This window comes from Macaca mulatta, chromosome 10 (genome assembly GCF_049350105.2).
Source record: "Macaca mulatta isolate MMU2019108-1 chromosome 10, T2T-MMU8v2.0, whole genome shotgun sequence".
Lineage (NCBI taxonomy): Eukaryota > Metazoa > Chordata > Mammalia > Primates > Cercopithecidae > Macaca > Macaca mulatta.
The window spans coordinates 111,956,808-111,978,840 of record NC_133415.1 but is presented as its reverse complement, the minus strand read 5'-3'; the positions used below and the strand labels follow the sequence as shown (position 1 = coordinate 111,978,840).

Here is a 22,033-nt window from a genome sequence, read left to right as displayed (position 1 = left end):
TCCTAAGCAAAAAGAACAAAGCTGGAGTCATCACGCCACCTGACTTCAAACTATATTACAAGGCTACAGTAATCAAAACAGCATGGTACTGGTACCAAAACAGATATATAGACCAGTGGACCAGAACAGAGACCTCAGAAATAACACCACACATCTACAACCATCTGATCTTTGACAAACCTAATAAAAACAAGTAATGGGGAAAGGACTCCCTATTTAATACATGGTGCTGGGAAAACTGGCTAGCCATATGCAGAAAACAGAAACTGGACCCCTTCCTTACACATTATACAAAAATTAAGATGGACTAAAGACTTAAATGTAAAACCCAAAACCATAAAAACCCTAGAAGATAACCTAGGCAATACCATTCAGGACAAAGGCATGGGCAAAGACTTTATGACTAAAACACCAAAAGAAATTGCAACAAAAGCCAAAATTGACAAATGGGATCTAATCAAACTAAAGAGCTTCTGCACAACAACAGAAACTATCATCAGAGTGAACAGGCAACCTACAGAATGGGAGAAAATTTTTGTAAGCTACCCATCTGACAAAGGTCTAATATCCAGAATCTGCAAGGAACTTAGACAAATTTACAAGAGAAAAACAAATAACCCAATCAAAAAGTGGGCAGAGGATATGAACAGATACTTCTCAAAAGAAAACATTTATGTGGCCAACAAACATATGAAAAAAAGATCTTCATCACCGGTCATTAGAGAAATGCAAATCAAAACCACAATGAGATACCATCTCATGCCAGTTAGAATGACAATTATTAAAAAGTCAGGAAACAACAGATGCTGGCAAGACTGTGGAGAAATAGGAATGTTTTTACACTGTTGGTGGGAGTGTAAATTAGTTCAACTATTGTGGAAGACAATGTGGCAATTCCTCAAGGATCTAGAACCAGAAATACCACTTGACCCAGCAATCCCATGACTGGGTATACACCCAAAGGATTATAAATCATTCTACTATAAAGATACATTCACACGTATGTTTATTGCAGCACTATTTACAATAGCAAAGACTTGGAACCAACCCAAATGCCCAGCAGTGATAGACTGGATAAAGAAAATGTGGCACATATACACCATGGAATAATATGCAGCCATAAAAAAGAATGAGTTCATGTCCTCTGCAGGGACATGGATGAAGCTGAAAGCCATCATTCTCAGCAAACTAACACAGGAACAGAAAACCAAACACTATATATTCTCACTCATAAGTGGGAGTTGAACAATGAGAACACATGGACACAGTGAGGGGAACATCACACACCAGGACCTGTTGGGGGATTGTGGGGGGGAAGGGGAGGGAGACCATTAGGACAAATATCTAATGCACGCAGGGCTTAAAACCTGGATGACGGGTTGATAGGTGCAGCAAACCACCATGGCACATGTATACCTATGTAACAAACCTGCACATTCTGCACATGTATCCCAGAACTTTTAAAGTAAAATAAAAAATAAAAAAGATTTCTGGTAAGATGATCATCTTTGCTTGAGCCCGGGAGTTTGAGACCAGCCTGGGCAACATAGTAAGACCCCCGTCTCTACAAAAAATAAATAATTAGGCGGGCATGGTAGTACATGCCTGTGGTCCCAGCTACTCAGGAGGCTGAGGTGGGAAGACCACTTGAGCCAAGGAGGTTGAGGCCACAGTGAGCCAAGATCGCACCACTGCACTCCAGCCTAGGTGAGAGTGACATTCTGTCTCAAAATAAAATAAAATAAAATGATCATCTAGAGAGCCAGATATTGTTTATGCGAGTGAAGAGTTTTTCAAAATTACCTTTGCTCTTTGTTTAATGTTTCATGCTCCAAGGAGGGAGGACCTGTGCCCAGAACTCGCCTGTAGAGAAGATGCGCCTCTAACAGTGGCACAGCAAAGATATGGGCCTAGCTGCCTGATAGGTGAGGGCAGCTTTACGTAAGGGAAGCAAGGTGGGTTGAATTGCATTCTCCAAAACAGCATCCAAGTCCTGCCCCTACTACCTGCGAATGGGACCTTATTTGGAAATAGGGTCTTTGCAGACATCATTAAGGATCTCAAATGGTATCACACTGGATTTAGTGGGGGTCCTAAATCCAGCAACTGATGGTGTCCTTATAAGAAGAGGAGAGGATGCAGGGACCCAGGGAGTAGGCCATGAGAAGACCTGCATGAGGACAGAGGTAGAGATGGGGCACAATCCAGCCACAAGCCAGGGAATGCCTGGAGCCACCAGGAACTGAACGAGGCCAGGAAGGACCCCCCGCCCCGCACCTCCCCCGCCCCCAGAACTTTAGAGGGAGGGTGGCCCTGTGGACGCCTTGATTTCAGACCGCTGGTCTCCTGCACTGTGAGAGAATCCATTCTGTTGCTGTGAGCCTCGCAGTGTGTGGTCATTTGTTACTGTAGGCTCAGGAAACAAATCCAGGATGTGAAAGGAAGCTCTGCCCTTTGCTGGACTGTAGTGAGAAGCGGATGGGTGCGGAGGAGGAAGGCAAGTGGGAGGGTCAGGCTTCAACCAGGGAGGAGCAGGTATAAGTGGGGGTAACACTACGGCTGTCCCCCAACTTCCCATTGATGGACTCTACAAAAAGTCATCTTCACAGGCTGTCCATGTGTGACCTGGTATGAGGCACGGTCAGGCAGTGGGGGCCCCAGGGCTGCACTGTCCTGAGCCACCATGGTCCTCCCATGACATGAACAGAGTCTGTCGTGGAGCTCACAGGGTACCAGGGCAGGGACAACTAGTGGGAAGAGATGCTCTATAATGAGGGCTCCAGGGTGGATCCCCCACCCTTCAAGGTCTTCATGCTGGGGGTGGAGGATGGGTGAAAGGACACGACATATGGGACATAAGGAGACTGGGTGTTTATTTCATTTGCTCTGCAGAGTGTTTAGAAGAGAGCAGGCTCTGGACGATGACCCAAATCCCACCACGCATTTCCAAGTCCTGTGACTCAGATGAGCTGCACAGCCTCCCTGGGACTCAGTTTTCTTGTTTGTAGAATGGAAAAATATTGACACCTCCCCCATGGCATCATGTGATACTCAAATGAACTGTAAACGTGCCTGGCCCAAAGTAAAACCCTAATGGAATCAATCAATGCATGTTTTTTCTTCCACTCCCACTGATCTTAGAGAAGATCTGATCAGCTATGGAAGAGTAAAGGAATTTTTTTTTTAGTATGTCCAAGTTGTAGAGTGAGTTATTAATAGATTTTTTTCAAGGCATAAGACTCTTTCTGAACCATTACACTTAATAGCTGCATAGTATCAATCACTGACCCAGGATGGCCCAGGGCGCTGTACACTACCTGGCACATAGTAGGTGTTCAATAAATATTTGTTGAGTGAATGAATTATAGCCTTAGATAAGACTATAAAGAAATGGCCTGACTTAAATTATCACATTTGAGAAACAGGGAAGGCATTTTTACATGAAACTCCTCTGAAGAGTTTCCTCACTTGTTTGAGCCAAACCATGCTGTTCCATCTAAGATTTCTCAGAAATTCCCAAAGGTTTATACAGCAGAGTCCCTTAACATGCAAATTTAATTCACTTGAATTCAACCTCACAGGCTGCACACAAAAAGAACAATCTCCATCACATGGTAATGCTCCTGGCTGTCAACTCCTAATGCCCAAGTGAAAGGAGGGGGCTTGAAGCCCTGGTTCCCTTAAGCAGGCTCAGCCCCACATCACCCTCACAGCTACTGCTAAACACCATTCCAGTGTTTCCAGCATTTTTGGTACAGCATGTGCCAAAAATACAAGCTTCTCATCGCATCTGCTGATTAAACAAGGAAATAAGACAAAATTCAAAACCAAAAGAAAAACTGGCTGAGTTGGAGGTACTGAGAAGTACTGTGAGCAGATTGGAAAAACAGCCTCACTTCTTCAATCCTCTCTGTTTCTGTGGCCTCTGCAAGGGCACTTTGCTACTCCTCCCATCAAGATCTGGAGACTTTTTCTCCACTCCTCAACTCCAGGCAACACCGTGTCACATTAGGAATGGTGTGCCTAGGTGTCCCAAGAAGCTTGCACGCTTCTGCTCTGCCTCTGCCATGAGAACAAGCCCAGGTGAGCTCCCAGGAGGATGAGAGACCACGTGGAGTTGGAGCCGAGCAATCCCAGGAGAGACCCTCCTCATCCAGCCAGTCCCCAACAGGCCTGGCAGCTGACCACAGACACAAAAATAAGCCTAGCCACAAGAACCACCTAACTAAGCACAGCCTAAAATACTGACCCCTAAAATCATGAACCAAATAAGCAGTTGTTATTCTAAGCCACTGTTTTAGGGGTGATGTATGAGACAGCAAGAGGCAACTGAATAGCATGACATGCTGGCTAATAATATGATGCATGCCTGAAGAATTTTAGGGTTAATTTTGCCCTGTGGTGATTTTTGTCTTACCACCATCCCTCATAGCCTGTGACTCTACGAACAGCCCACTTTTCCCAGAGTGCATAACTGGAATGAACAATTATATCAGCATTGAAAGGAGTCATTATTGATTCATCCCTCCGGAAATGGCACTGTGCTTTCACTGTCTTCATATAACACCTAGGCCTTGACACAGCTTAGACCAGAGTTTCTTCTGCTTCCCTTCTGGAGCCTACTTGTGGTCAACTGGTTTTTCCCCTCTGCTTTGTCATCCATTTCTTTGAAGAGCCTGGACAGTCCACAGATTTGCATTTTAACACACAGTAAAACTTTCTTCCGTCGTTTGTTGGGTCAGTTCAGCTCAAGCACTTGCACACTTTTTGACACCCATTTTAGGTCCAAACTGTTGGCTGGAATGCAAAATAAAGAGAAAGCAAGGCCACACGATGCTGGATGGTACAGTAGAACCCTCACTGGCTGAGAGAGTGGGCATGTGGAGCCTCAATTCTCCTTGGCTTAGAGGACACTGCAAGGTCTGCCTCTCCAAGTCTCACTAGCTGGGGGCTGTACAATAGTGCTTGAGGCACCCACATTAACAAAGCAATAGGTTTGATTTAGTAATAGTAGTAAATATAGTAGTAAACTATTTCAAAGGAAAACTGGCAGAATGAATTAACACTGTTTAGGATGACATTACATGGAGCATAGGACCATTGCAAAACCAAGGCAATTGTTCTAGCTTAGTTTTCACCTATTGAATATTTATTTATTCATCCATTCAAATGTTTATTGAGCACCTACTACATGCCAGGTGCTGTTTTATGTGCTAGAAGCTACAGGGTCCTGTTTTGCCTGGGACAAAGGGGATTCCCAGAATGCAGGACTTTCCATTTCAGAACCAGGCAAGTCCAGGGCAAACTAGAATGAATTGGTCTCCCTGGGTATAGTACATTGGTAAGTAAAAGAGCTTATATTATGAAACTTACATTCTAGTTAGGAAGACAAACAAGAAAGTTTTTAAACATAAATTATATAATGTATTGAAAAATGGTAAGTATTATGGAAAAAAATACAGCAGGGGAATGGAGGGTAGGAGCACGGCACAGGAACATCAGCAGGGCCAGGAAGGAGGGAAGAGTGCAATTTTAAATGAGATGGGCCAGGGGAGCATCCCTAACAAGAATGTCAGCTCTGCAACACATGCTCTTTAATTTACTGGTGTACTATACACCAACTCGTCCTAGTTTGCCCCAGACTTGCCTGGTTTTAACATGGGAACCTATTGGTAGAATGAGCCATGCTGGCACCTGGGATAAGAGTGTTTCTGGCAATGCAAAGGCCAGTGGATGCAAACAGCCAGTGCAAAGGCCCTGAGGCGGGAATGTGCCTGGCATGTTTGCGGCATGACACACTAAATCAGAGGGACTACATCCACAAACGCTGGCCTGCTTAACAATATATTTTTTTAATTCTTTCTGGGCAAGCATTCTATTTCCCTGGGCCTTTGTTTCCTTATCTGCAAAATGGAGAGAACAATGTCTGGGCACCTAATGACCTGAAATTATGGATACTAGGGATGCCATGCTTAATTAAATGACAAGAGGCCTGTCTTGATTACTGCTGTGACTGTTACTCTCCTCCATGGCAAATGGAGAAAGCAAAGCCTAAAGCTTTATTGCCAGATAGAAGACAAGGCCAGCACAAGGATGAGAACTGCCATCCAGAACTGCTCTCCTTCCGCCACTGAGGGCCACTTGGAAGGTGACCTCGGCTGGCTATCATGTGTGCCAAGGGCAGATCTTCCTAGTACGGGCCTGGCTATGTTGAACGTTTATCTTGATTCCTCGTGGCTTAGAACACAAAATAAAATGCTACATAGCACACAATTCGTGATTGCCTAGCAGGCTATCAACAGATTTGTTTATGATGTGAAATAATGAATTCAGAATATTGCATTGGTGATGGTTATTCTTTTATATAATTACAACAATTATCCAGGAAAATAGCAAACAGATGCAATGCTGAATTCAAAGAAAGGGTAGGAAGAAGTGTCCCAAATACTGACGTGATTCAAAATATTATATGAGTTAACCCTACCTCTTAAACTGCCCATGTCGGAACTACAAGATATGGATAGGCACTCTTTATAAATGGACATAGCGTATGCACGAAAGCAAAATACACATGCATGTTACAGAGGGTCTGCGGGCGTTACTGAGAAAAGGCATGTCAGTTAGGACCCAACATCATTCTATGGCTAGAGACTGAGAGGTGGCAAGAGATCATGTTCCTCAAATTTCTCCACCTCTCAACAGGATGTATTTTTTAAATTAAGGTACAATTTACATACAGTAAAATACACCCTCTTTAGTGTACAGTTCTGTGAATTTTGACAAGTAAATACAGTCATGTAACAACCAACATAATCAAAATGAAGAAGGCCATCACGCCCCCAAATCATGCCCCCCCTCTCTGGTCAATCTCTTCCTCCACCTCCAGCCTCTGGAAACCACAGAATCTGTTTTCCGTCCCTATAGGTTTGTCTTTTCCAGAATGTCCTATAAATGCAACCACATATTATGTGGCTTTTTTGGTCTAGCTTCTTTCATTCAGGACAATACCTTTGAGAGACATCCAAGCTGTTGTGTGCTCCAATCATTCATTCCTTTTCCTTGCCAAGTCCTATTTTACGGTGTGGGTGTGCCACAGTGTGTTAATCCACTCCCTCTTTCTGTGGGAGGCATTCCTAGCTCTTCCAGACAGGGAAATGTCAGTGAAGGCCTGGCAGAAAGCCAGCACTACTATCCTTCCCAGGAGGTAACAGGGCCTTCCCAACGGGTACCAACAGAGGCTAAGTGGGGAACCTCGACTTCCACTCACCTCTTCCCCAGCCAGAGCAGTAGCAAAGGAAGCCAGCTAACACAGAAGGGTCACTAAACCCAGACTTGCATACCATAACGCCCAAAGCATCCAAGTCGCAACTAAAAATCACTTGTCATATCATGAACCAAGAAGACCTCAAACCGAATGAAAAAAGACAATGCACAGACGCCAACACCAAGATGCAAAAGATGCTGGGATTCCCTGACAGCTGTGAAGCAGCCATCATGAAAATGTTTCCATGAACACTTACAAACATGCTTGAAACAAAGGAAACCTAGAAAGCCCCAGCAAAGACATAGAAGATAAAAGAAGAACCACATGCAAATAATAGAAATGAAAAATACTATAATCAAAAATTTAAAAACTCAGTGGATGGGCTCAACAGCAAAATGGACAGGACAGAAAAAAAAAGAATCAGTGAACTTAAAGATAGGACAATAGAAATTACCCAATCTGAGCAACAGAGAGAAAACAGGATGAAAATTTCAAAAATGAACAGCCTCAGGAACCCATGGCACTAACAAAAGGTCTAATATTCATATCATCGGAGTCAGGGAAGGAGAAGAGAAAGAAGACGGGCTTAAAAAGTGCTCAAATAAATAATGTTCAGGAGCTTCAATTTGGCAGAAGGCAAAAAGCTACAGGTTCAGGAAGCTGAGAGAATCACCTACCCCCTGCCCCCCACCAGAATAAACCCAAAGAAATCCACACCAAAGCATGTCATAGTCAAACTCCTGAACTCTACAGATAGAAAATATTGAAAGAAGCAAGTGAGAAACAATGCCTTAGCTACGGAGAAAACAATGCTAATGAAAGCAGGGTTCTCATCAGAAACTTGGAGGCAAGTTGAAAAGGGTACCATATTTTTCAAGAGCTGATGGGAAGGAAGTATCAGCCCCAAATTTTATATCCAGTGAAAGTATGAAAACATCCTCCTGGAATGAAGAGGAAATCAAGATATTCTCAAATAAATGAAAACAAATAGAATCTGTCACCAGCAGGCCCACCCTCAAAGAATGGAAGTTCTCTGAACAGAAAGGAAGTAACAAAAAGAGAAACTTGGAACATCAGGAAGGAAAAAGAACAATGGAAAGAGTAAAAAAGTGGGTAAAAACATTTCCTTTTGAGTTTTTGTTTTTTGTTTTGGGATTTTTGTTTGTTTGTTTTGTTTTTTGTTTTTCCGTTTTTGAGATGGTCTTGCTTTGTCACCGAGGCTGGAGTGCACATACATTGATCAGTGGTACGTACATGGATCACTGCAGCCTCAACCTCCTGGGCTCAAGCAATCCTCCTGACTTCGCCTCCCAAAGTCCTGGGATTACAGGCATGAGCCACCACTCCTGGGCAAGTTTTCTTAATCACGTTTGGTGGTTGAAACAAAAAATATAACACTGTCTGATATGGTTCTAAATGTATGTAAAGGAAATATTTAAGATAATTCTAAATGTGAGTGCATACATGGAGCTGAGATTTCTACTTTCCACTCCAACTGGTAAAATAATTACACCAGCAGACTATGATAAATTCCATATATATATATATATATATATATATATATATATATATATATATAGTAATACCTAGAGCAACCATTATGTGGGGGTATCTAAGAGAACTAGCCAGAACCGCAGGCTGCAAAAGTGCTCCCTGTGCAGCCTACAGCCTTGGATCAGGGATAATCCATCTGCACCCTTCCAGACAGGGAAACTAAAGCCATGTACAGCCAGCTAGCCTCCTGTGCCAAGAGTCCACACACAGTGGCCGTTTCTTCTGCAAGCCCCACTTCCTCTATGCATGCCACAATCTCCAAAGCCTTCTATCCCGCTGGTGCCGAGGCTCCCAGATGCACACCTGCATCTCTGCTTGTGCATGGTCTGCTCTCCAGCAGCACCCCAGAGGGCTGTCAGCTGTTGGCCTAGCAGCTCCACACAATCTCAAGTCTAGCTGAATCAGTCAACTTCTCTGCTATCTGGTGGCTAAAATCACAGCTTCTCCGATGAGACCTGAATGCCTTCCAAATGTGTTGTTCCTTGAGTACTCTCCCTCAATCTTAGGGCACTCTATAGAGTTTCCTTGTACCTAATAGTCACTCTTTCATTGTACCTAATCATTCCTATGCTAAGTTTCCCCTGCATAACCCACTGGGTGGTTTCTGTCTTCTGACTGGGCACAGAATTCTACAGAATTGTCTCTGGGAATGGTCCCAAGAGATCCCTAATGATGGGATTTAGGGACTGGTGGTGTTGTGCTTTTGGATGTGAGCACAGTGCTGAGCTCCTTGCCAATGAGAAATGTGACTCTTGTAACCTGTGAGGTACAAAAGCATCACAATTAATAAAGCCATCACCTGTTGTCGATTGTGGCAAAGTGCCAATTTAGAGCACGTGCCTTGGAAGCTCAAGTGGCTTCTGCTCCTGCCGTATGGCAGGAATGATGACCGTAAGGGATGTGGTATGAAATGGATTTCTTTTGGTGTCCTTGAGTGCTTACAGAGAGCAAATGACAAGCTCTGGTCCATTAATTCCCACTTTGAGTCATGGTCTGAGAATCATACAGCTTCCATGATAGTCCTAAAAGAATCTCTCATTTTTGTAGCCACAAGGCTGACGTTGCTGAAAATCAAACAAAAAATTTAATGGTGCAAGTTACTGAATTAAAATGGCAGTTGAATTCACAGTCATGCCAAGCTTCTTATGTGAAAATCTGGGCAATAATCAGGAAAAAATGGGATCCTAAAACTTAAGGTGAGGACATCTTGTTGGACCTAGAGAAACTGACAACATTGACCTCCAGGTCATTCTGAGCCTCCTGTACAAGTGGCAGCAGCTTCCCCCTCACTGTCCACAGAGGCCAGACTTCCTGAGCTGGAAAACCTTATGATGCCTTCACATAGGGTAGATGCCTTGAAAGGGGATACTGATCCTTCTCAGAATCCACCACAACCAGTCCCTGCTCCCTCTATCTAGACTTAACTAGATTTAACTAGAGTCAAATCTCAGCATGGCCCAAGGAGATAGGTGCTCACTATGACCCAGGAGGAAATGGCTCACACACCAGAAGAGCTGAATGCCTTGGCTAATATGTCAGCAGAAACCTAGGGAACTTGTGTGTGCAAATGAATTCCATGGGTTTATACCAAGGAGGGCAGAAAACACCACCAGCCATTGGACCAAATTCATTGACAGGAGAGCACTTACCAGAGAATCTCAATTTAATGTATTAGTTGTGCAGCTGGATATGGCTTTAAAGCTTCCTAGGTTGGTTGACTGAAACCTGGAAATGATGGTGACCCGCATTTAGTGAGGCTGGAATGCTAGAGCTTCCCTGGCATGACACAGAGGAGGGGATCTAAAGACCATGATAAATACACCTGCTGGGCCAGGTGTATCACAGGCAACCTTCAACTCTCCCAACGGCATGCCTCAAGAAGACCCAGAAGGCCCCTCTTCAGGAGGGCACTGAGAAATGCATTAATGAGGGAAGCACCCGCATCCCCAAAAAGATTTGCGGTTGCTCTTTTTCCAGGCCAGGAAGAGCTGTAGGGGACACCACTATTGAGACAGGCTCCCTCATTTCACTGTGGTTGTTGGGGGGTCCCAGAATAGCAGAGGACCAAGTGGCGCCACTTCATTGCCAAAGACAAGGAGAGCATGTCAACCACAAGAGCAACAGGGAATGGCAGGAATTCGAATTCTTTGGCTGGCAGAGATCTTAGCAGTAGCTAACTGATCACGTTGTCCCTCGGAGGGAAAGACTAGTCAGTCTACTAAGATATCACCTGATATCATAGGAAATCATAGGAAATAATAGGAAAAGTTCTAAGTGTGGTGGCAAATAACCTGACTCAGTCATCGAATGGAGACTCACTGCCCTTTACCCACTTTTCAGAACTAAGGCAGTTTGCAGACCTACGGGCCCTTGATTGAAGGGAAACCCAGGTTCCCTTGAAAAGGACACTCTACTATTGCCAAAAGGACACCTTGTAAATCTTTATTTATGCCTTCTCAAAGGGACCTATTGCCACATACTGGAACAACTGCAATTTGGGAGAAAAGTAAATACTCAAACTTTTCAGGAGTTAGTAGATATTCCAAGAGGTAAAGAACTCAGAGCAGCTGAGGTCAAGGAAGATGTGGAATAGGTGGTGGAAGAAGAAAGTCACAGATATGAACTACAACTTCTTCATCAATTATATAAACGAGGACTGGAGGGGCTTCGTGTATGGTCTCTACATGTGTTATATGAATGAGTTTTATTTTATCTTTACTAATCATTCTCTACTTCTTTCTCCTACTTCATGTTTTAAATTTTTATACATGAGTTATTAGAAGTTAACTTTACAATGTAGGCTTTAGGGAACAGAATATTCAGTGATATCTTGTCTGAATTTGAAGAGCAATTGATACAGCCTGTGCTGAGTACAATGACTGCGTCTGCTCATTTCGAACAAGTGAGAACCTCTTCACTTGCTAGAAGCATGGATGTATCTTGTTAGGTGGAAATATTACTATAAAATATTCTGTTGTAAGAAAGTTCAAATGCATGTAAAGGGTACACATGGGGCTGCATAGGCAAAGGGATAGACTGTGCCAGGTAGAAATGTATTGCCTCTCAGCTCCAAAAATGCCATTCAATACATGCTGTATGATGAAAGATGCAAACTTTTAAAGCTTTTCTCCTTTAAAGTGGACACAGTGCTAAGTTTTTCCAACACAGGATGTTGGAGGGTCATTGCAGGAGGAAGAGGCTTCCTGCAGTTTCCAGGAGGGGCCCAGGAGAGGGCCAGTGGTGTGGGTATGAGGACATGCCATGGAGCTCCCCCTCCCAGCCACAGGCCCCAGGACTCACTCCCTCTGCAACCTTGCAGCCTCAGCCCAGCAGTAATCTGTCTGCAGCCCCCACAACATAAAAACCAAAGTTCTTGCACAGCCTGCCTGTGGCTGGGGGGTTCACATGGATCTGCTCCTTCTGCAACGACACAGCCAGCACACTGTCCTTCTGGGAGCTCTGGAGACTTCTGTCCTACTAGTGCCACACTCCCAAAACACCCCCACGTCTCTGGATGCAGATTGCCTGCCACCTCCCACCTGTACTCCGGAAAGTTGCCCATTGTTTGCCCAGCAACTCCAGATAAGCTTCAGTCTCGCTAAGCCAGCCAACTCCTCTGCTATCCAGTGGCCAAATCACATCTCCTCCAAGGAGGTCTGACTCCTTCCACGTGTGCTCTTGCTGGGAGAACTGGAAGCTATCTCTCTCAGTTGAGAAGCTGAATCTCAATCCTACGGTGCCACATGGAGTTCCCTTATGTCTTACAGTCCCTCTTCATTATAGTTACTAATTCTTATCATCAGCTTCTCTCATTTAGCCTATTGTATGGCTCCCACTTCCTGATTGGACCCAGACTGTTACATCAAGATAGACCACATTCCAGGCCATAAAATCAACCTCAACAAATTTAAAGAACTAAAATCACACAAAGCATGTTCTCTGACCACAGTGGAATCAAACTATGAATCAACGACAGAAAGATAACAGGACAGCTTCATATACTTGAAAACGAAATGGCACACAGTTCTAAATAATCCATGGGTCAAAGAAGAAGCCCCAAGGGTAATCAACAAATACACTGATGTGTGAAAACAAAAATACATCTCAAAATTTGTGGCACACAACTAAAGCAGTGCTGGGAGGGAAATTTATAGCACTAAATGTTCACATTAGAAAAGAGGAGTATTTCCCACAATGTGATTATTTCACACTGCATGCCTGTATCAAAACATTTCATGTACCCCACAAATATATATACCTACTATGTACCCACAAAAATATTTTAAAATAAACTGCTATTAACTGTTTAAAAAGAAAAAGAAAAGAGAGAGGGTTTCAAATCAAGACTCTAGACTTCCACCTCACTGTAGTAAAAGGAAAGCATAATAAATCCAGAGCACGTGGAAGAAAGGAGATAATGAAGGTAGGGGAAGAAACTGGCCAAATCAAAACAGAAAAATAATAGAGAAAATCAAGAAAAAGCTTTTTCTTAGACAAGATTAATAAAATTAGTCTTTTAAGACAGTCTCACTCTATTGCCCAGGATGGAGAGAAGTGGCATGATCTTGGCTCACTGCAACCTCCACCTCCTGGGTTCAAGGGATTCTCCTGCCTCAGCCTCCCATGTAGCTGGGATTACAATTGTCTGCCACTACGCCCGGCTAATTTTTGTATTTTTAGTAGAGATAGGGTTTCACCATGTTGGCCAGGCTGGTCTCAAACTCCTGATCTCAAGTGATCCTCCTGCCTCGGCCTTGCAACATGCTGGAATTACAGGTGCGCACCACCACCCTGGGCTAATTTTTGTATTTTTAGTAGAGACAGGATTTCACCACATTGGCCAGGCTGTTTTCAAACTCCTGGCTTCAAGTGACCCACCCATCTTGGCCTCCCAAAGTGCTGGGATTATAGGTGTGAGCCACCGTGCCCAGCCAAAAATTGGTCTTTAGAATCTCTACAAAAACCGACACAGGACAAATGAGAGAAGACACAAACTATTGATGTCAGGAAGGAAAAGGGGCTATCACTACAGACCCTGCAGACATTGAAAGGACCTCAAGGGAATACTGTAAATAACTCAGCTCACATAAATTTGATGACTTAGATGAAGTGGACCAACTCCTCAAAAAGCACAAACTACCATGATCCACCTAATGTGAAACAATCATTTGAATCACATGAGAATCACACTATAACTATTTATCAGATTGAATTTGCAATTTTGAAGCTCCCTACTAAGAAGTCTCCAGGCCCTAATGTGGAGAATTATAACTTTAAAAGAAGGATTAACACAAATTCTACACAACTTTATGCAGAAAACAGAAAAGGAAATAATACTTCCCAGTTAATTTTAAGCACCTAAGTATTACCCAGCGACCAAACTAGACACAGACAGCATGAAAAGACAACTACAGACAAATATTCCTCATGAACACAGATTCAAAACCTCTCCCAAAATATCAGCACATAGAATTCTGATAAGAAAAAAATTATACACCTTGAATAAGGATTCCAGGAATGCATTCAATGTAATCCACCATATTAACAGGGTAAAAAGAAAAATCACATAATTGTATCAATTGATGTAGAAAATGCTTTTGGCAAAATTCAACACCCGTTCATAATAAAATCTCGCTGGAAAATAGAAACAGAGGGAAATCTCTTAATGTGATTAAAAGCATCTACAAAACACCAAAGTTTACATTATACTTAATGGTGAAAAACTGAATGTTTTCTCCCTAAGATCAGGAAAAAGAAAGATGTCGACTCTCATCACTCTCATTCAGAAGATGAAAGTTCTAGCCATACAATAAAGCAAGGAAGAAATACAGAATACATACAGGGAAAGGAAAGACTTGCAAGCAGGAAAAGAAAAAATAAAACTATCCCTATTTGCAGATGAGATTATTGTCTACATACAAATTTTCAAAGAATCTACAAAAAAATAAAAATAAATAAAATAAAATAAAACCTTCCTTGCACTAATAAGTGAGTGAAGCAAGGAACACAGGATACAAGATCAACATGCAAAAGTCAATTACATTTCTATACACTAGCTGTGAATGATTGAAAACTAAAATTAAATGAAAAATGAAATATGTATTTGTAAATCTAATAAAACACGTACAACACTATTACACTGAAAACTACAAAACACTGATGAACTAACTCAAAGAAAATCTAAATAATAAAGAGGCATATTGTGTTCATGCATTGGAAGATGCAACATAGTGAAAACGTCAATTCTCCTTAAATTGATATATAGGCTTAATGCAATTCCTATCAAAATCCTAGTAAGATATTTTTGTAGGCACAGATAAGATTATTCTAAAATTTATATAGAAAGGCAAAAGAACTGGAATAACTCAAACAAGTTTGAAGAAAGATATTAAAGTGTAAAGAATCAGTCTACCTAACTTGAAAACTTATTATATAGCCAAAGTAATCAAGACTGTATTGTCAGAATAGACACACACATGAGTAGAATTGAATAATAATAAAAACAAAAAACAGAAATCAATCTGCACAAATATGCCCAACTGATTTTTTTTTTTTTTTTTTTTTTTTTTTTTTTTTTTTTTTGAGATGGAGTCTTGCTCTGTCACCCAGGCTGGAGTGCAGTGGCACAATCTCAGCTCAGTGCAACCTCTGCCTCCTGGGTTCAAGCAATTCTCGTGCCTCAGCCAACTGATTTTTGACAAAGGTTGAAAGCAATTCTGTAGACAGAGTGTAGCTGTTTCAACAAATGATGCTGAAACAATTGACTTTCATAAGAAAAGAAAAAAGAAAAAAAAAAAACCTTGACCTAAACCTCACATCTTACTTATATAGAAATGAACTTAAAATAGTTAAAACAGTCTTAAATGTGAAATATAAAACTGTAAAAGCTTTAGGGGAAAAAAGCATAGGAGAAAATCTTTAGGATATCTAAAGTGGGAAACAGTTCCCAGACTTGAAACAGAAAGTATTAGCCATAAAAGGAAAATATAATAAAATGGACCTCATCAAAGTTATTTTTTTTTTTTTTGCTCTGTGCAAACCCCTGCTTATAAGAGAATAAAAAGCTAGCTACGGATCTGGAGAAAGTATTCACAAACAACGTATCTGACAAGGACTTATATTTAGAATCTATAGAGGACTATGAAAATTTAACAGTTAAAAAAAATCCAACAACAATCCAATTAGAAAGTGAGCAAACACATGAAGAAAGTTATCACCAAAAAAAGGTATACAGACAGCAGATAAGCACATGAAAAGGTGTTCCACATCTTTAGCCACCTGGGAAATATAAATCAAAGCCACAATAAAATATCACTTCACACCTGTCAGAATGGCTAGAATAAAAAATAGTGAAACAGCAAATGCTGGGGAGGATCTGGAAACACTGCCCACGTTGCCAGGATCCATTTCGGTGTGGATGTGAAGTGGCACAGCCATTCTGGAAAAAAGGGTGGCTGTTTCTTAACAAATCAAACACAGAACTATTATTCAACCCAGTAATTGCACTCTTGGGCATTTATTTCAAACAAATGAAAACTTATGTTCACACAAAAGCTTGTACATAAATGTTTCTAAAGCTTTATTTGTAATAGTCAAAAATTGGCATCAGCCCAGATGCCCTTCAACAGATGAATATTTAAACCAACTGTGGTACGTCCATATCACAGAACACTACTGAGCAATGAAAAGGAGGATGCTGCTGACACATGAAACATTCGGATGAATCTCTAGAGAATTACACTGAATGAAAAAAGTCAGTCCTTAAAGGTTACATACCACACTGAATGATTCCATTCATATCACATTCTTGAAATGACAAATTATAAAAAACTGGAGGACAGACTAGTGATTGCTTGGGGTTAAGGGGTGGGGTGGGTACAGAGAGAGGGAGAGAGCAGGAGGGAGTTGGGGTGGCCACAAGGAATCCTTGCGGTGATGGAAATGTTCTGTATCTTGACTATATCACTGTCAATATTCTGATTGTGATTTGCAAGATGTTGCTGTTGGAGGAAATTGGGTAAAAACTACATGTGATCTCTGTATTTTTTTCTTACAACTGCAGGTGATCTGCAATGATCTCAAAACAAAGAGGCTAATTTATAAAAATAATAAATACATAAATAGAATCAAAACAGGAACAACCTTCCCAGTGTGTGAGTCAGTGTTATTTACCGCAGCCTTCATAGTGTATCTAGAACCGACACTAGCCATGAGCACCACAGCCTATCCTTGGAGAAACACTGACTCCGCACAGACCATTTTCCTTTCATTTTCTTTATATCAACTCACTTTTCCTTATGTACCCTTATATATTCAAAGGAAAATTGACATCACTACCATTTACCATATCTGGAAAAGCTCCAACATTCCTATGAATACAAAGTGATCATAAAGAAACTACAAGGGGCTGGGCGCAGTAGCTCATGCCTGTAACCTCAGCACTTTGGGAGGCCAAGGCAGGTAGATCACCTGAGGTCAAGAGTTAGAGAACAGCCTGACCAACATGGCGAAATCCCGTCTCTACTAAAAATACAAAAAAATTAGCCAAGTGTGGTGGCGAGCACCTGTAACCCCAACTACTCAGGAGGCTGAGGCAGAAGAATCGCTTTAACCCAGAAGGTAGAGGTTGCAGTGAGCCAAGATCATGCCACTGCACTCCAACCTGGGTGACAGAGCGAGACTATAGCTCCAAAAAAAGAAAAAAAAAAAAAAAGAAGAAGAAAAAAAAAAAAAGGAACTACAAGGAAAGCAATGAAAATCTGCAAAGATCTCTCACTTGGTGACAAGCCTGTGCTGAGAACAAGCTTCCTACCTATGCCCCAAAGTCGCTCTGCAGAAATCCCTGAGTGTGACCTTCCAGCATAACTCAGTCTTCCCTGCCGTGCCACACCCAGACAGGCAGCACGGTGGGTAAAGTGCCCAGACCTTGGAGATGAGACCTGCCTTTGAACCTCTGCTCTGCTACCTACAAACCCTATAACCTGGAATAATTCACTTAAACTCTCCACGCTGTGTTTTCCTTATCTGAAAAGTGGGGCTCATGTTCATTTGTTCGAAGGATTGGATAAAACTATAAATGTGATTTGTCCAGACATGGTAGACTCTCCCTGTGTCTGTTCCCGCCCCACCCCTCTAACCAAACAGCCTACCCTACCTCCCTTTTACAGTCTTGGTTCTCTGCGTACATGGTGTTCATGGTCTCTACCAGGAGAAAAGTCTCTCTAGCTGGTAACTCCGTGGCCCCTGATGGTGAGCCCATTTTCCCTAGGCAGGCGCTTTTGGGTAATCCTGCTCACATGGCACTCCTCCTTCATGACCACCCCTCCCCAGCTTCCCAGCAGAAGCACAGCTAAGGAAGCAAATCTCACAGGACCCAACATTGCTACAGAACCTAAGCATTCTCTCTGATTAATATTAGCTTATGGTCCTAAATACTTGCTCTTAGCTGGGGCAATAAAGCAAGGGTGGTTAAAAAGCATATTATTTTAAACTGGCCCTGACGTTGATTCTGTTTTTCCCAGTCAGCTAATGTTATCATTTTTCTAAGTTGCATCCTGTCCCTCGTTGCATTTTGGTAGATAACATCTCTGGTTTCATTCTTACAGAAAGATTTGCTACGGGAAAGGAGAAACACGTTACCTCTCAGAGCATGGCTTCCATGGCTGATCTGAGATAGCCTCTAGTTCTTTGCTATTTTGGACACTGGGAAGTCAGATATGTGTATAAATACATGGTCTATTGGCCCTTGTAAATCTAATTGAAAAATGCTACCCTTGGGTGGCTGATCAGTAGAATTGCTATAAATAGTAGCTCTATCAAATATCTTGATATTTCAATTATATTATATATAAATAAAAATGGGCTAATAAAACATATATATATATGTATATATATACACACAAATACTTGGGCTAATATGTTTCTAAACAATTCACACTTTCAGTTTAATTAGGTCCATCATTGGAGGAAAAAAAACAGTTTATAAAGCAATAAATTTTCTTCTAAATGTTTTTCTGTTTAGTAGAACGTGGATTGTGGACCTGGTTTTTGACAGCCATTATGAATTGTAGCAAATATTTTGACAAAATCTACAGCGGTATTAAGCACACAAGAGAATTACTTGAACTGGGTCACACAGTTTTACGTAGCATTTTCCCTTTAACTGCGTGCTTGAAGATAAATATATCATTAAGAACACAGAGTAAAGAGTTTGTTTTTTTTTAACTGACATTTTATATATGCTTATGTCATGGAGCATGTTACATACCTTTGTAAAGAGTGGAGTGTTTTCAGCCAGTGATGCTCTGATTCAAACACACTGATCTGGTTGCCCAGAGAAGACAGCCACAGGTCCAGAAAGGACCATGGGGCTGGCCCCGCAGAGGAGAGATGAGTTCAAGAGGACCTGCTCACACTCTCTGTAGGGAGCCCGCTACTCTTTGCTGAGAGGGCATTTTAGTGTTCTCTCCCAGTTCCTGCTCTGCAGGCAGCATCTCAGAGAACAGAGAGATGCTCCCTGAGCCTTAGAAACTAAAATAAAAGAGGGCAGCCTCCTGTGGCTTGGCCTTTTTGTCAAGTCCACGTTTAACTGAGAAAAGCACCATTTCAAGCAACCTGGAAGAGACTCAAGCAGAGATAAAACTTGGTATGGCCCAGAAATAGGAAGTAAATTATTTCCTATACATTACTTAACGTCACAATAGCAACCCTTAGAAAACAGGAAGAGATAGAAGCAGAGAGAAAAAAAAAAGCCACAGCTCAGCTCTTTAGTAATTGTTACTATTGGCCTAACTACCTATAAACAGAGCCTGCTGCCCAGAAATGTAGGTGTGCAAAAACCATTGCATTAGAGATGAGGTTGTTCTGCGCAGGGAAGTAAGAATTAGAGCCTGGGTGGTTGTTTTCCTGGAGATGTGGATGGAACAAGTGTTTGCAGAGCCTCCACATGTAACCCCAGAGGTTCCCAAGGGCCCAGAATGAGCATTTCCACTGCAATTGACAAAGCAATGGTGATATTTTGTTCAACATGGATGTGTTTGAATTAGTTTTTATTTTTAAGACATGGCACTGATCACTCTATTCAACATAGTACTAGAAATCCTAGCCAGAGCAATCAGGCAAGAGAAAGAAATAAAAGGCATCCAATGAACTAAGCATGTGGCAATAGTCACCAAAGAAAAAGAAAACTAATTCCAAAGAATTGTTAACTTGCTTTCTCAGGCCCTTTTTTCCAAAGGAAACAAACAAACAAAAAGATGTCTCTCTAATTTGCCCAGAGCAAGCCTCATTCGGAAAACTGAAGTCTGCATCGACTGTTCTTTCAAACAAAACTACCTCATGCAGCTAGAAAAAAAAAAAAAGCAGGAAAACCAGGAGGAGACATGAGATATCCTGTGTGTCCGAGGGAGACTCACGGGTAGAAAGGATAACTCTCTCATCGGCCATGCCCCTCCGGCTCTGCATCATCAGACACACATGCCTGTGCAGAAGCTGCGGTCAGGAGGAGCAGGGACACCCCTCGCCTTTGCAGTTCAGTCCCTGGGCCCTTCTCCAGAACCCCAATGTGCAGTCACGTGGCAGGAAGCCCCAGGGAGAGGGGCTGGAGCAGCACCCTGAGTGGAGCCATCTGGCACACTCAGGGCTAAGTGTCTGGCTGGGTCTCAGCAGGAAACGGGGGCTTGGGGAGTTGACGCAGCCTCACAAGCAAGCTGGGGATGAAGGAGCACCTCTGGGGCCTCAGAGGAGTGCGATCAAGAGCAGCCATAAGACCAGCCCCCTGGGCTCCTGCACGGCCCCTCACCACAACCTTCCTCCCTCCATCATCATGACCCTCTTCTGAGGATCGAACTCATGGCCCCAAGAGTATGTGTCAAATAAATGAATGGAAATAGATGAATATTTCTTGTGTCTTGTGTCTCTTGTATATACCAAGGAACACAATTTGTGAAGACCCAAGTCCTCCCAAGGTCAGCCATGATGGGTGGTCCTTTCTCCTCTTCCGGAGGCTCCCCAGGTCTGGGCACCTGGCAGCCTGTCTCTCGTTCCTGTGGATCCGTCCATTCTCTGGTCTGTGGAGTCTGGTGTCGTGAGTGACTGTAGGAATGCTCATCTCTGCCTCGGCTGTGCCTGGTCTCACAATGGAAGCCAGCATCCGGCACGGGGCCTGGCACAGAGCCAACCCTCAGTCCACACCTGCTGAATGACAGAGAACTGCAACTCCCTCACTTCCCTGAACTTGCTGGAGAGACCATAAACTTACACACCAGGTGGGAGCTGACGCCAAAGGCTCCAAAGCACAGTCTATATTCCAATGCAGGTGCTGTCACACCTTGTGCTGTGGGGCAGGCAGCAGAACCCAGGGCTCCTCTCTGGGGCTCAGCAATGCCCTGCCTTGGGAAGGCACGCGCTCCACTTTCCAATGAAGCTGGTTCCCTCTTGGGGTTTGGTTCCCCTAACATCCTCTGTATGCTCTCTCCATTGTCAGAAGAGGTTGATCATCACCAGCCCTATGCTAGGGAACAGGAAGCTGTACCTAAGGAGCCCCCTCAGGAAGGAACACTCCTCAGATGTGCGACATTGTGCTGAGGGCCACTGCTCTCGTCTCCGTGCATATAGAAAACTACCTCCCCCTGGAGTGTCATTGGATGAATACCCCATGCAATTATCTGCTTGCACATCCTCAGGGCCACTTCAGCGATGTTTTTAAGGCATGATGCATCCACCCAGTTTTTGATTATCCATAGTAATGGGGGTCAAGGATCAGTTGAATAATTGAAATGGAAACTTTATTCGCACTGAGGGTTCCTCTCCTCTCCACGTCCTTCCTCCCTTCCGCAGCATCCAAACAGGAAGAGGGGCGCTGTTGGGCGGTGGAAGGGGTACTGGGTTGCTAGTCCTTATCCCAGCCCCACCAGGACTTCGTTAGGGATTTGCTTGGTGTTCAGCAAGCCTGAGCTTCTTGGTGGAGTCTGTGAAGTAAAGGGCTGTACCATGTCATCTTTATTTATTTTCATAACACACTTCTTCAAATTGACTTGCTTTTATCATTTAATTTGTCCCAAGCTATAATAATCGATCTGGTATTTTTTGTAATATTCATTAAAATAACTCCATAATTATGGCACTTAAAAAAAAGTGATACGAAAAGTGACCACCCACCCTGGCTTAGATCCTAGGACAGAAAAAGACATCAGTTGACAGACTGGTGACACGCAC

The 22,033-nt window shown here is 42.8% G+C and overlaps 1 protein-coding gene across 2 annotated transcripts in view; it reads right to left on the bottom strand.

Annotated features, from left to right (window-relative positions):
- ZNF831 (zinc finger protein 831) overlaps positions 1–22,033 on the bottom strand; it is a 112,045-nt gene that overhangs the window by 77,517 nt on the left and 12,495 nt on the right. The window contains exon 1 of one of the 2 annotated variants that reach the window (XM_077952038.1): positions 19,086–21,567. The exons of the other annotated variant lie outside the window; for it this stretch is intronic. The gene's annotated coding sequence lies outside the window, so the exon portion shown is untranslated. Of the gene's footprint in view, positions 1–19,085; positions 21,568–22,033 lie in introns of those variants that run through there. 2 annotated transcript variants of the gene reach the window in all.